A 12500-nucleotide genomic window follows, 5' to 3' on the forward strand; every position below is an offset into this window, starting at 1 on the left:
TGCGACTATTTAGCAGGCTAGAGTCTCGTTCGTTATCGGAATTAACCAGACAAATCGCTCCACCAACTAAGAACGGCCATGCACCACCACCCACCGAATCAAGAAAGAGCTCTCAATCTGTCAATCCTCCCGGTGTCTGGGCCTGGTGAGGTTTCCCGTGTTGAGTCAAATTAAGCCGCAGGCTCCACTCCTGGTGGTGCCCTTCCGTCAATTCCTTTAAGTTTCAGCTTTGCAACCATACTTCCCCCGGAACCCAAAAGCTTTGGTTTCCCGGAAGCCGCCCGCCGAGTCATCGGAGGAACTTCGGCGGATTGCTGGCTGGCATCGTTTATGGTTAGAACTAGGGCGGTATCTGATCGCCTTCGAACCTCTAACTTTCGTTCTTGATCAGAGAAAACATTCTTGGCAAATGCTTTCGCTTCTGTCCGTCTTGCGACGATCCAAGAATTTCACCTCTAACGTCGCAATACGAATGCCCCCGTCTGTCCCTTTTGATCATTACCTCGGGGCTTCCGAAAACCAACAAAATAGAACCGAGGTCCTATTCCATTATTCCATGCACTCGGTATTCAGGCGGCTGCTGCCTGCTTTAAGCACTCTAATTTGTTCAAAGTAAAAGTGCCGGCCCATCGTGACACTCGGTCAAGAGCACCGCGACGGGATTGTGTAGGCCCTCCCCGAGACGACCCGAGGCGTGGGAGCGTCGCCGCCCCCATCGCCCGCGGGCGCCGGCTCGGGCCACCGGCAGGACGTCCGCACGTGCGTGCCAGTTAGACACCGACGGGCGGTGAACCGGCAGCGTGGGACACAAGTCCGACTACGAGCTTTTTAACCGCAACAGCTTTAATATACGCTATTGGAGCTGGAATTACCGCGGCTGCTGGCACCAGACTTGCCCTCCAATGGATACTCGTTAAAGTCTTTAGAGTGTACTCATTCCGATTACGGGGCCTCGGATGAGTCCCGTATCGTTATTTTTCGTCACTACCTCCCCGTGCCGGGAGTGGGTAATTTGCGCGCCTGCTGCCTTCCTTGGATGTGGTAGCCGTTTCTCAGGCTCCCTCTCCGGAATCGAACCCTGATTCCCCGTTACCCGTTACAACCATGGTAGGCGCAGAGCCTACCATCGACAGTTGATAAGGCAGACATTTGAAAGATGCGTCGCCGGTTCGTAGACCGTGCGATCCGCCTCCATTTATTCAGAGTCACCAAGGCAAACGGCCGCGTGAGCGACCGATTGGTTTTGATCTAATAAAAGCGTCCCGACCGTCTCCGGTCGGGACTCGGTTGCATGTATTAGCTCTAGAATTACCACAGTTATCCAAGTAACTGTCCACCATCTAAGGAACCATAACTGATTTAATGAGCCATTCGCGGTTTCACCTTAATTTGGCTTGCACTGAGACATGCATGGCTTAATCTTTGAGACAAGCATATGACTACTGGCAGGATCAACCAGGGAACCGAAGACTCACTTGGAGCTCGTTCCTCCCCCTCCACGCGGTCCCGGATGGGTCCGGCGAGGGGGTCCAGTTCATACTTCAACGCTCGCACTCCGTGCGCCCCTGCGAGCAGGGGCCACTTCGTGCCGTTAGGGGGACGCCACGTGAGCGCCCCCAGAACCGTGGTGCCATTAGGGCACCCTTCCCTCTCTTCACTCGACATGCATAAGCGCCGAAGCGCCGTTTGGCATCGCGAGTCTAGCACGCGCCCGGACTACGAGTGAGTCGGTTGCAGTGTGTCCACGATACGCCGCCTATAGACCGTGTCCGGGGGACAGAGGGCCGCGGCATCGCGGTGGCGAAGGGTTTGCCGGGAAGGGGAACGAAGCCGGCCTTTTTCGTAAAATCGTTCCCCTGTTGCTTGCCGGGAAGGTGGACGAACCCGGTCTCTCTCGTAAAATCGTCCACCTGCTGCTTGCCGGGAAGGGGAACAAAGCCGGTCTTTTTCGTAAAATCGTTCCCCTGTTGCTTGCCGGGAAGGTGGACGAACCCGGTCTTTATCGTCAAATCGTCCACCTGCTGGTTGCCGGGAAGGGGAACGAAGCCGGCCTTTTTCGTAAAATCGTTCCCCTGTTGCTTGCCGGGAAGGAGGACGAACCCGGTCTTTATCGTCAAATCGTCCTCCTGTTGCTTGCCGGAAAGGGGAACGAAGCCGGCCTTTTTCGTAAAATCGTTCCCCTGTTGCTTGCCGCGAAGGTGGACGAACCCGGTCTCTCTCGTAAAATCGTCCACCTGCTGCTTGCCGGGAAGGGGAACGAAGCCGGTCTTTTTCGTAAAATCGTTCCCCTGTTGCTTGCCGGGAAGGTGGACGAACCCGGTCTCTCTCGTAAAATCGTCCACCTGCTGCTTGCCGGGAAGGGGAACGAAGCCGGTCTTTTTCGTAAAATCGTTCCCCTGTTGCTTGCCGGGAAGGTGGACGAACCCGGTCTTTATCGTCAAATCGTCCACCTGCTGCTTGCCGGGAAGGGGAACGAAGCCGGCCTTTTTCGTAAAATCGTTCCCCTGTTGCTTGCCGGGAAGGAGGACGAACCCGGTCTTTAACGTCAAATCGTCCTCCTGTTGCTTGCCGGAAAGGGGAACGAAGCCGGCCTTCTTCGTAAAATCGTTCCCCTGTTGCTTGCCGGGAAGGTGGACGAACCCGGTCTTTCTCGTAAAATCGTCCACCTGCTGCTTGCCGGGAAGGGGAACGAAGCCGGCCTTTTTCGTAAAATCGTTCCCCTGCCGGGCGGAGGACGGACCCGGGCTTTTCTTCCGTCAGTTGTGTCCTCCTGATGTATCCAGACACCACCCAAGGCTCAGGAATCGTCTTATGCGGAAAAAGGGCCAATTTATCAGCGACGCATCCGTTAGTTCAACTAGAGGAAGTGTGAAATTTTCCTACAAAATAAGGTGCCAGCGCGGCGTTTTCAGGGGAGACTCGTAACGTCTGAGCCTCAGAGAGCGCGACCCGGCCGAATGCGAGCGGCAGGTCCCCTAAAATCGGCCTACCTAACACGCACGGATGGGACTTTGAAATCTGAAGACGTGGAGGGCACGAACGGGAATATATATGCGGCAGAAGCCAGAGACACCGCCGGCAGCCTCACCGTGACCGCACGAGAAGTCGTCACTTGCGCCAATCTTGCACTCGAGTGCCGAGTCACCTACGAGCAGACCCCTGCTTCTGCCTGTCCATTGAGGGCAGCCGAGCACGCGATTCCCCAGGAGACGGACTTCTGTACACTTGTGCCCCTCTTGCCCTAAACGGGGTTCGAGCAGCGCGGGGAGAGGAATTCAGTCCCCGGCGGATGCGCGCTCGTTCTAAGTGCAGCTTCCGAGAGGCCGCCCGTGAAGGCCATCACTTGTGCCACTCTTGCACTCGGAATCGAGTGCCGACTCGAACCGGAGCCTCCGCCGGCCACTGCGTGGGTTGACGGGCGCCGACCCCGATGAAGACGGCGATCGGTGCACATGTGCCCCCCATGCCCTAAACGGGGTTCGAGCAGCGCGGGGAGAGGAATTCAGTCCCCGGCGGATGCGCGCTCGTTCTAAGTGCAGCTTCCCAGAGGCCGCCCGTTAAGGCCTTCACATGTGCCACTCTTGCACTCGTAGATGAGTGCCGACTCGAGCCCGAGTCTCCGCCGGACACCGCGCGTGATGACGTGCGCCAACCCCGATGGACACGGCGGTCGGTGCACTTGTGCTCCACTTGCCCTAAACGGTTGCAAGTAGAGCGGGCCGAGGCCAGCAGTCCCCCGGCGGATGCGCGCTGGTTCTAAGTGCAGCTTCCCAGAGGCCGCCCGTGAAGGCCGTCACGTGTGCCGCTCTTGCACTCGGAATCGAGTGCCGACTCGAACCGGAGCCTCCGCCGGCCACTGCGTGGGTTGACGGGCGCCGTCCCCGATGAAGACGGCGATCGGTGCACATGTGCCCCTCTTGCCCTAAACGGGGTTCGAGCAGCGCGGGGAGAGGTCTTCAGTCTCCCGCGGATGCACGCTGGTACTAAGGGCCGGCTCACAGAAGCCACCTGTAAAGGCCGTCACATGTGCCACTCTTGCACTCGTAGTCGAGGGCCGACTCGAGCCCGAGCCTCCGCCGGACACCGCGCGTGTTGACGTGCGCCAACCCCGATGGACACGGCGGTCGGTGCATTTGTGCCCCACTTGCACTAAACGGTTGCAAGTACACCGGGCCGAGGAAAGCATTCCCCCGCGGTTGTCCGCTGGTACTAAGTGCAGCTTCCCAGAGGCCGCCCGTGAAGGCCGTCACGTGTGCCACTCTTGCACTCGGAATCGAGTGCCGACTCGAACCGGAGCCTCCGCCGGCCACTGCGCGGGTTGACGGGCGCCGACCCCGTTGAAGACGGCGATCGGTGCACATGTGCCACTCTTGCCCTAAACGGGGATCGAGCGGCGCGGGACGAGGCCTGCAGTCCCCCGCGTTGCCCGGTGGTACTGAGGGCAATCTCCCAGAGGCCGCCCGTGAAGGCCGTTACTTGTGTCACTCTTGCACTCAGTGCCCTGTGCCGACTCGAACCCGAGACTCGGCCGGTCTTCGCAGGCAACAGCGCGGGTTGACCACAAATTACACGGCGGTCGATACACTTGTGCCCCTCTTGCCCTAAACGGTCGCAAGTAGCGCGGGCCGAGGCCTGCAGTCCCTCGCTGTTGTCCGCTGGTACTAGGGGCAGCTTCCCAGAGGCCGCCCGTGAAGACCATCACTTGTGCCACTCTTGCACTCAGGCTCGAGTGCCGACTCGAACCCGAGACTCGACCAGTCTTCGCCGGCCACTGAGCGGGGTGACGGGCGCCGACCCCAAAGGACACGGCGGTCGGTGCACTTGTGCCACTCTTGCCCTAAACGGGGATCGAGCGGCGCGGGTCGAGGCCTGCAGTCCCCCGCGTTGCCCGGTGGTACTGAGGGCAATCTCCCAGAGGCCGCCCGTGAACGCCGTTACTTGTGTCACTCTTGCACTCAGTGTCCTGTGCCGACTCGAACCCGAGACTCGGCCGGTCTTCGCCGGCCACTGAGCGGGGTGACGGGCGCCGACCCCAAAGGAAACGGCGGTCGGTGCACTTGTGCCACTCTTGCCCTAAACTGCCTCAGCCAACGCGGGGCGGAAGCGCGAATGGCCTGCCGGCGACAGGGTCCCCGGCGGCCGGTAGTCCAATCTCAGACTTCCCCCTGCTCGAGGAGAGCCTCGCTCGCCAAGCTCATATACTATAGTCTGGACCCCCCTTATCTCAGCATTCGTCAGTCACGGAAGAGGCAGAGCCGCGGACACCGGCGGATGGCCCCTCGGCTGCCGCCAGAAATTTTAATTAAGTTTTTCTCTTCCTTAATCATTTCCGATCATACTAAATTTTGTATATGTTAGAATACATACACATACTTACTTATATAACCGCTTTATTTAATATTTTTCTGCACTTTAGAAATTTTCGGACTTAGCCGCTGAAGCGACTCAAGTAACACGCACGGTGGGACATAGCCGCAGAACTGGTTTCATGTACCACGCACCACGGGACATAGCCGCAGAATTCGTACCGTCCAAGTAAGGCCCAGCTAACACAGCGGAAATTTATTTTTAGTCAATTAACGGCATTACTATGCACAGCAAGGCCAACTTTCTTCAATTATGAATATTTTTCTGCATTTTGGAAATTTTCGGACTTAGCCGCTGAAGCGACTCAACTAACACGCACGGTCGGACATAGCCGCAGAACTGGTTTCAAGTACCACGCACCACGGGACATAGCCGCAGAATTCGTACCGTCCAAGTAAGGCCCACCTAACACAGCGGAAATTTATTTTTAATCTATTAACGATATTATTAAGCACAGCAAGGCCAACTTTCTTCAATTATGTATATTTTTCTGCATTTTGGAAATTTTCGGACTTAGCCGCTGAAGCGACTCAAGTAACACGCACGGTGGGACATAGCCGCAGAACTGATTTCAAGTACCACGCACCACGGGACATAGCCGCAGAATTCGTACCGTCCAAGTAAGGCCCACCTAACACAGCGGTAATTTATTTTTAATCTATTAACGATTTTATTAAGCACAGCAAGCCCAATTTTCTTCAATTATGTGTATTTTTCTGCATTTTGGAAATTTTTTGGACTTAGCCGCTGAAGCGACTCAACTAACACGCACGGTCGGACATAGCCGCAGAACTGATTTCAAGTACCACGCACCACGGGACATAGCCGCAGAATTCGTCCCGTCCAAGTAAGGCCCACCTAACACAGCGGAAATTTATTTTTAGTCAATTAACGGCATTACTATGCACAGCAAGGCCAACTTTCTTCAATTATGAATATTTTTCTGCATTTTGGAAATTTTCGGACTTAGCCGCTGAAGCGACTCAACTAACACGCACGGTCGGACATAGCCGCAGAACTGGTTTCAAGTACCACGCACCACGGGACATAGCCGCAGAATTCGTACCGTCCAATTAAGGCCCACCTAACACAGCGGAAATTTATTTTTAATCTATTAACGATATTATTAAGCACAGCAAGCCCAATTTTCTTCAATTATGTGTATTTTTCTGCATTTTGGAAATTTTTTGGACTTAGCCGCTGAAGCGACTCAACTAACACGCACGGTCGGACATAGCCGCAGAACTGGTTTCAAGTACCACGCACCACGGGACATAGCCGCAGAATTCGTACCGTCCAAGTAAGGCCCAGCTAACACAGCGGAAATTTATTTTTAGTCAATTAACGGCATTACTATGCACAGCAAGGCCAACTTTCTTCAATTATGAATATTTTTCTGCATTTTGGAAATTTTCGGACTTAGCCGCTGAAGCGACTCAAGTAACACGCACGGTGGGACATAGCCGCAGAACTGGTTTCAAGTACCACGCACCACGGGACATAGCCGCAGAATTCGTACCGTCCAAGTAAGGCCCACCTAACACAGCGGAAATTTATTTTTATTCTATTAACGATATTATTAAGCACAGCAAGGCCAACTTTCTTCAATTATGTATATTTTTCTGCATTTTGGAAATTTTCGGACTTAGCCGCTGAAGCGACTCAACTAACACGCACGGTCGGACATAGCCGCAGAACTGGTTTCAAGTACCACGCACCACGGGACATAGCCGCAGAATTCGTACCGTCCAAGTAAGGCCCAGCTAACACAGCGGAAATTTATTTTTAATCTATTAACGATATTATTAAGCACAGCAAGCCCAATTTTCTTGAATTATGTGTATTTTTCTGCATTTTGGAAATTTTTTGGACTTAGCCGCTGAAGCGACTCAACTAACACGCACGGTCGGACATAGCCGCAGAACTGGTTTCAAGTACCACGCACCACGGGACATAGCCGCAGAATTCGTACCGTCCAAGTAAGGCCCACCTAACACAGCGGAAATTTATTTTTATTCTATTAACGATATTATTAAGCACAGCAAGGCCAACTTTCTTCAATTATGTATATTTTTCTGCATTTTGGAAATTTTTTGGACTTAGCCGCTGAAGCGACTCAACTAACACGCACGGTCGGACATAGCCGCAGAACTGGTTTCAAGTACCACGCACCACGGGACATAGCCGCAGAATTCGTACCGTCCAAGTAAGGCCCACCTAACACAGCGGAAATTTATTTTTAATCTATTAACGATATTATTAAGCACAGCAAGCCCAATTTTCTTCAATTATGTGTATTTTTCTGCATTTTGGAAATTTTTTGGACTTAGCCGCTGAAGCGACTCAACTAACACGCACGGTCGGACATAGCCGCAGAACTGGTTTCAAGTACCACGCACCACGGGACATAGCCGCAGAATTCGTACCGTCCAAGTAAGGCCCACCTAACACAGCGGAAATTTATTTTTAGTCAATTAACGGCATTACTATGCACAGCAAGGCCAACTTTCTTCAATTATGAATATTTTTCTGCATTTTGGAAATTTTCGGACTTAGCCGCTGAAGCGACTCAACTAACACGCACGGTCGGACATAGCCGCAGAACTGGTTTCAAGTACCACGCACCACGGGACATAGCCGCAGAATTCGTACCGTCCAAGTAAGGCCCAGCTAACACAGCGGAAATTTATTTTTAATCTATTAACGATATTATTAAGCACAGCAAGCCCAATTTTCTTCAATTATGTGTATTTTTCTGCATTTTGGAAATTTTTTGGACTTAGCCGCTGAAGCGACTCAACTAACACGCACGGTCGGACATAGCCGCAGAACTGGTTTCAAGTACCACGCACCACGGGACATAGCCGCAGAATTCGTACCGTCCAAGTAAGGCCCACCTAACACAGCGGAAATTTATTTTTAATCTATTAACGATATTATTAAGCACAGCAAGCCCAATTTTCTTCAATTATGTGTATTTTTCTGCATTTTGGAAATTTTTTGGACTTAGCCGCTGAAGCGACTCAACTAACACGCACGGTCGGACATAGCCGCAGAACTGATTTCAAGTACCACGCACCACGGGACATAGCCGCAGAATTCGTACCGTCCAAGTAAGGCCCAGCTAACACAGCGGTAATTTATTTTTAATCTATTAACGATTTTATTAAGCACAGCAAGCCCAATTTTCTTCAATTATGTGTATTTTTCTGCATTTTGGAAATTTTCGGACTTAGCCGCTGAAGCGACTCAACTAACACGCACGGTCGGACATAGCCGCAGAACTGGTTTCAAGTACCACGCACCACGGGACATAGCCGCAGAATTCGTACCGTCCAAGTAAGGCCCAGCTAACACAGCGGAAATTTATTTTTAATCTATTAACGATATTATTAAGCACAGCAAGCCCAATTTTCTTCAATTATGTGTATTTTTCTGCATTTTGGAAATTTTTTGGACTTAGCCGCTGAAGCGACTCAACTAACACGCACGGTCGGACATAGCCGCAGAACTGGTTTCAAGTACCACGCACCACGGGACATAGCCGCAGAATTCGTACCGTCCAAGTAAGGCCCAGCTAACACAGCGGAAATTTATTTTTAATCTATTAACGATATTATTAAGCACAGCAAGCCCAATTTTCTTCAATTATGTGTATTTTTCTGCATTTTGGAAATTTTTTGGACTTAGCCGCTGAAGCGACTCAACTAACACGCACGGTCGGACATAGCCGCAGAACTGGTTTCAAGTACCACGCACCACGGGACATAGCCGCAGAATTCGTACCGTCCAAGTAAGGCCCACCTAACACAGCGGAAATTTATTTTTAATCTATTAACGATATTATTAAGCACAGCAAGCCCAATTTTCTTCAATTATGTGTATTTTTCTGCATTTTGGAAATTTTTTGGACTTAGCCGCTGAAGCGACTCAACTAACACGCACGGTCGGACATAGCCGCAGAACTGATTTCAAGTACCACGCACCACGGGACATAGCCGCAGAATTCGTACCGTCCAAGTAAGGCCCAGCTAACACAGCGGTAATTTATTTTTAATCTATTAACGATTTTATTAAGCACAGCAAGCCCAATTTTCTTCAATTATGTGTATTTTTCTGCATTTTGGAAATTTTCGGACTTAGCCGCTGAAGCGACTCAACTAACACGCACGGTCGGACATAGCCGCAGAACTGGTTTCAAGTACCACGCACCACGGGACATAGCCGCAGAATTCGTACCGTCCAAGTAAGGCCCAGCTAACACAGCGGAAATTTATTTTTAATCTATTAACGATATTATTAAGCACAGCAAGCCCAATTTTCTTCAATTATGTGTATTTTTCTGCATTTTGGAAATTTTTTGGACTTAGCCGCTGAAGCGACTCAACTAACACGCACGGTCGGACATAGCCGCAGAACTGGTTTCAAGTACCACGCACCACGGGACATAGCCGCAGAATTCGTACCGTCCAAGTAAGGCCCACCTAACACAGCGGAAATTTATTTTTAATCTATTAACGGGCGGAGGGCGGGCCAGCTACCACGAAAAAACAGACCGTCGGAGGGCGGCCAGGCTATGTACCGGGGTCCGGGGCGGCCCTTGTCCCGCGCCTCGGCGGAAGCCACCCCGGTCTCTGTCCCGGGCCTTAGGCCGCAATGGTCCGCGAGGGACCTGCTCCTCCAACGGGTCCCGACGTCCTACTAGGGGCAGGAAATGCACCCCGCCGCGGCCGCGGCTTTAGACCCCGAGCGGCCGGTGGGCCCGACTCGCACCGGCGCGCGCCTCGCGGCGCGACCGGCGGCCGGGAACATCCGGGAGCACCCGCCCGGGGGCCGGCACTGCGCGGACGGGGCTGAATCTCCCCAATCGGTCTTCCGGGTCTCTCCCGTTTACCCCTGAACGGTTTCACGTACTATTGAACTCTCTCTTCAAAGTTCTTTTCAACTTTCCCTCACGGTACTTGTTCGCTATCGGTCTCGTGGTCATATTTAGCCTTAGATGGAGTTTACCACCCTCTTAGTGCTCCACTCTCAAGGAACACGACTCTGAGGAGAGTCCCCACCCGGGAGCGGCCGCGGTCCTACGGGCCTGGCACCCTCTGCGGGCGATGGCCCCATTCAAGGGAGACTTGGACTCGCTGGACCGCGCCCCGGGAGAGTGGGACCTCCCACACACGACATCTCCCTGCACGTCTCCGCGCGGGATTCCGTGCTGGGCTCTTCCCTGTTCGCTCGCAGCTACTGGGGGAATCCTTGTTAGTTTCTTTTCCTCCGCCTAGTAATATGCTTAAATTCAGCGGGTAGTCTCGCCTGATCTGAGGTCGGAAAGATGGTTTTTTGTACCGACGGGCCGATGTGAGCGGTCGGAAGCTTAGCCTCTCTCATTGAACTGATTTCTTTTTGTTTTGTTTTTTTTGTGGTCATTATTTATTGTGGTCATATCTTTCGCTCCCGCCCGGCAAGTGTGTGTCTCTCTCTCTGTCTCGGGAGTTTGCCTGTCTCCCATCACATCAAGCCGGGCGTCAGTTCTTCTCAGACGCGATCGGGGAAGGATGGGCCCCGTCGCCGAGGAGAGGAGGGCGAGCTAAGTCTATCCGCTCGCTCCACCGAACCCTGTGAAGCCTTCAAGGGCGACTGACTCCCCTTAACCTCCTCGCAGTCGCCGACGCCGCCACCGATTGCTCGGAGCGACGCCGGCGGTGCGAGGTGCAGGCTCGTCAGACCCCCCAGCGTAGGGCCGCTCGCGTGCCTTTATTTCTTTCTTTCTCTTTCTTTCTTTCTTTCCCTTATTATCTTAAAGACCGCGCGGGCCCACGGGTTTCATGTAGCCGACCCTCAGCCAGGCGTGGTCCGGGATTGGAAATCCAAGGACCGCAATGTGCGTTCGAAACGTCGATGTTCATGTGTCCTGCAGTTCACATGTCGACGCGCAATTAGCTGCGTTCTTCATCGACCCACGAGCCGAGTGATCCACCGCTCAGGGTTGTTTTTCTCTAGATTCGAGCAGAGCTTCGGGTAGGATGCTACTGCTAGTCCCGTAGGACAGGTAGTTGTTATTTTTCGAGGGGGAGCTGCCCCCAGAACAGCGGCACGGTCAGACCGCGCTCCCCTCTCGTTCAAGCGCCGCCGAAACGGCCTTGCGTGGGCAGATAAAGTGGCTTTAAGCCCAGTGCTCGCGGTCGCGCGGGTTGTCCTTGGATCCCTGAGGATCCTCGGAGCCCGCGTGCCGCCGGCACCCACTCACCATCTTTCGCTCCTACTTCCCACCTCGAGGCGGGACGGTCTTGCCGTCCCCCTCCGGGGGATTACTTCGCCGACCTGGACACCTCAGGCCGACGACGTTATCTCCGAGATCCGGCCGCTGCCAGGAAGAGCCGGTCCAATCACAGGCGAGATTACGCCTTCCGCAGAGCCCCGTTCATCTGGTTCATTCTTAATGCCTTCCTTTTATTAATTTTTGATGCGTCTTCCCCTCATTCGGGGGGAGACGGTGCGACTTTCGCCGACCGGTCCCCCCTCAGGTTGACGTCATCTATTTTTCAGTCATCAGTAGTGGTCACATATTATGATGCGTCTTCCCCCTCATGCGGGGGGAGTCGGTGCGACTTTCGCCGACCGGTCCCCCCTCAGGTTGACGTCATCTATTTTTCAGTCATCAGTAGAGGTTGTATTATCATGAATGACCAGACACGGGTACTTCCACGAGAAGGCGGTCCACTCGCAAGCGAGATTACGCACTCCCCCAGAGCCAGCAACCGTACTCGGTTTCTTAATGCCTTCCTTCTCTGTTCGGTCACTCTCGGTGCCGTTAATGATCCTTCCGCAGGTTCACCTACGGAAACCTTGTTACGACTTTTACTTCCTCTAAATGATCAAGTTCGGGCATCTTCCCGGTGGAATCGAAGGGCCGAAACCCCGCGCCCACCGGTCCGAAGACCTCACTAAATCATTCAATCGGTAGTAGCGACGGGCGGTGTGTACAAAGGGCAGGGACGTAATCAACGCGAGCTTATGACTCGCGCTTACTGGGAATTCCTCGTTCATGGGGAACAATTGCAAGCCCCAATCCCTAGCACGAAGGAGGTTCAGCGGGTTACCCGGACCTTTCGGCCAGGGAGGACACGCTGATTCCT

The 12500-nt window shown here is 53.3% G+C and overlaps 3 non-coding genes across 3 annotated transcripts in view; all 3 read right to left on the reverse strand.

Annotated features, from left to right (window-relative positions):
* The window catches only part of LOC147870539 (small subunit ribosomal RNA), a 1918-nt gene extending 456 nt beyond the window's left edge, over window positions 1-1462 (reverse strand). Inside the window, exon 1 of the ribosomal RNA XR_015533370.1 lies at window positions 1-1462. This exon is cut by the window's left edge and continues 456 nt beyond it. This is a non-coding gene — a ribosomal RNA (small subunit ribosomal RNA).
* Window positions 1463-11196: 9734 nt separating this feature from the next.
* On the reverse strand, window positions 11197-11352 carry LOC147870540 (5.8S ribosomal RNA). Its single transcript, XR_015533349.1, has one exon. It is a non-coding gene; the product is annotated as a 5.8S ribosomal RNA (ribosomal RNA).
* An 824-nt stretch (window positions 11353-12176) lies between these two features.
* Window positions 12177-12500, reverse strand: part of LOC147870541 (small subunit ribosomal RNA) — a 1918-nt gene continuing 1594 nt past the window's right edge. Inside the window, exon 1 of the ribosomal RNA XR_015533371.1 lies at window positions 12177-12500. This exon is cut by the window's right edge and continues 1594 nt beyond it. This is a non-coding gene — a ribosomal RNA (small subunit ribosomal RNA).

Source organism: Zootermopsis nevadensis, unplaced genomic scaffold (assembly GCF_977971745.1).
Source record: "Zootermopsis nevadensis isolate Lab colony 2312 unplaced genomic scaffold, Znev_1.0 Znev_ptg000243l, whole genome shotgun sequence".
Classification (NCBI taxonomy): domain Eukaryota; kingdom Metazoa; phylum Arthropoda; class Insecta; order Blattodea; family Termopsidae; genus Zootermopsis; species Zootermopsis nevadensis.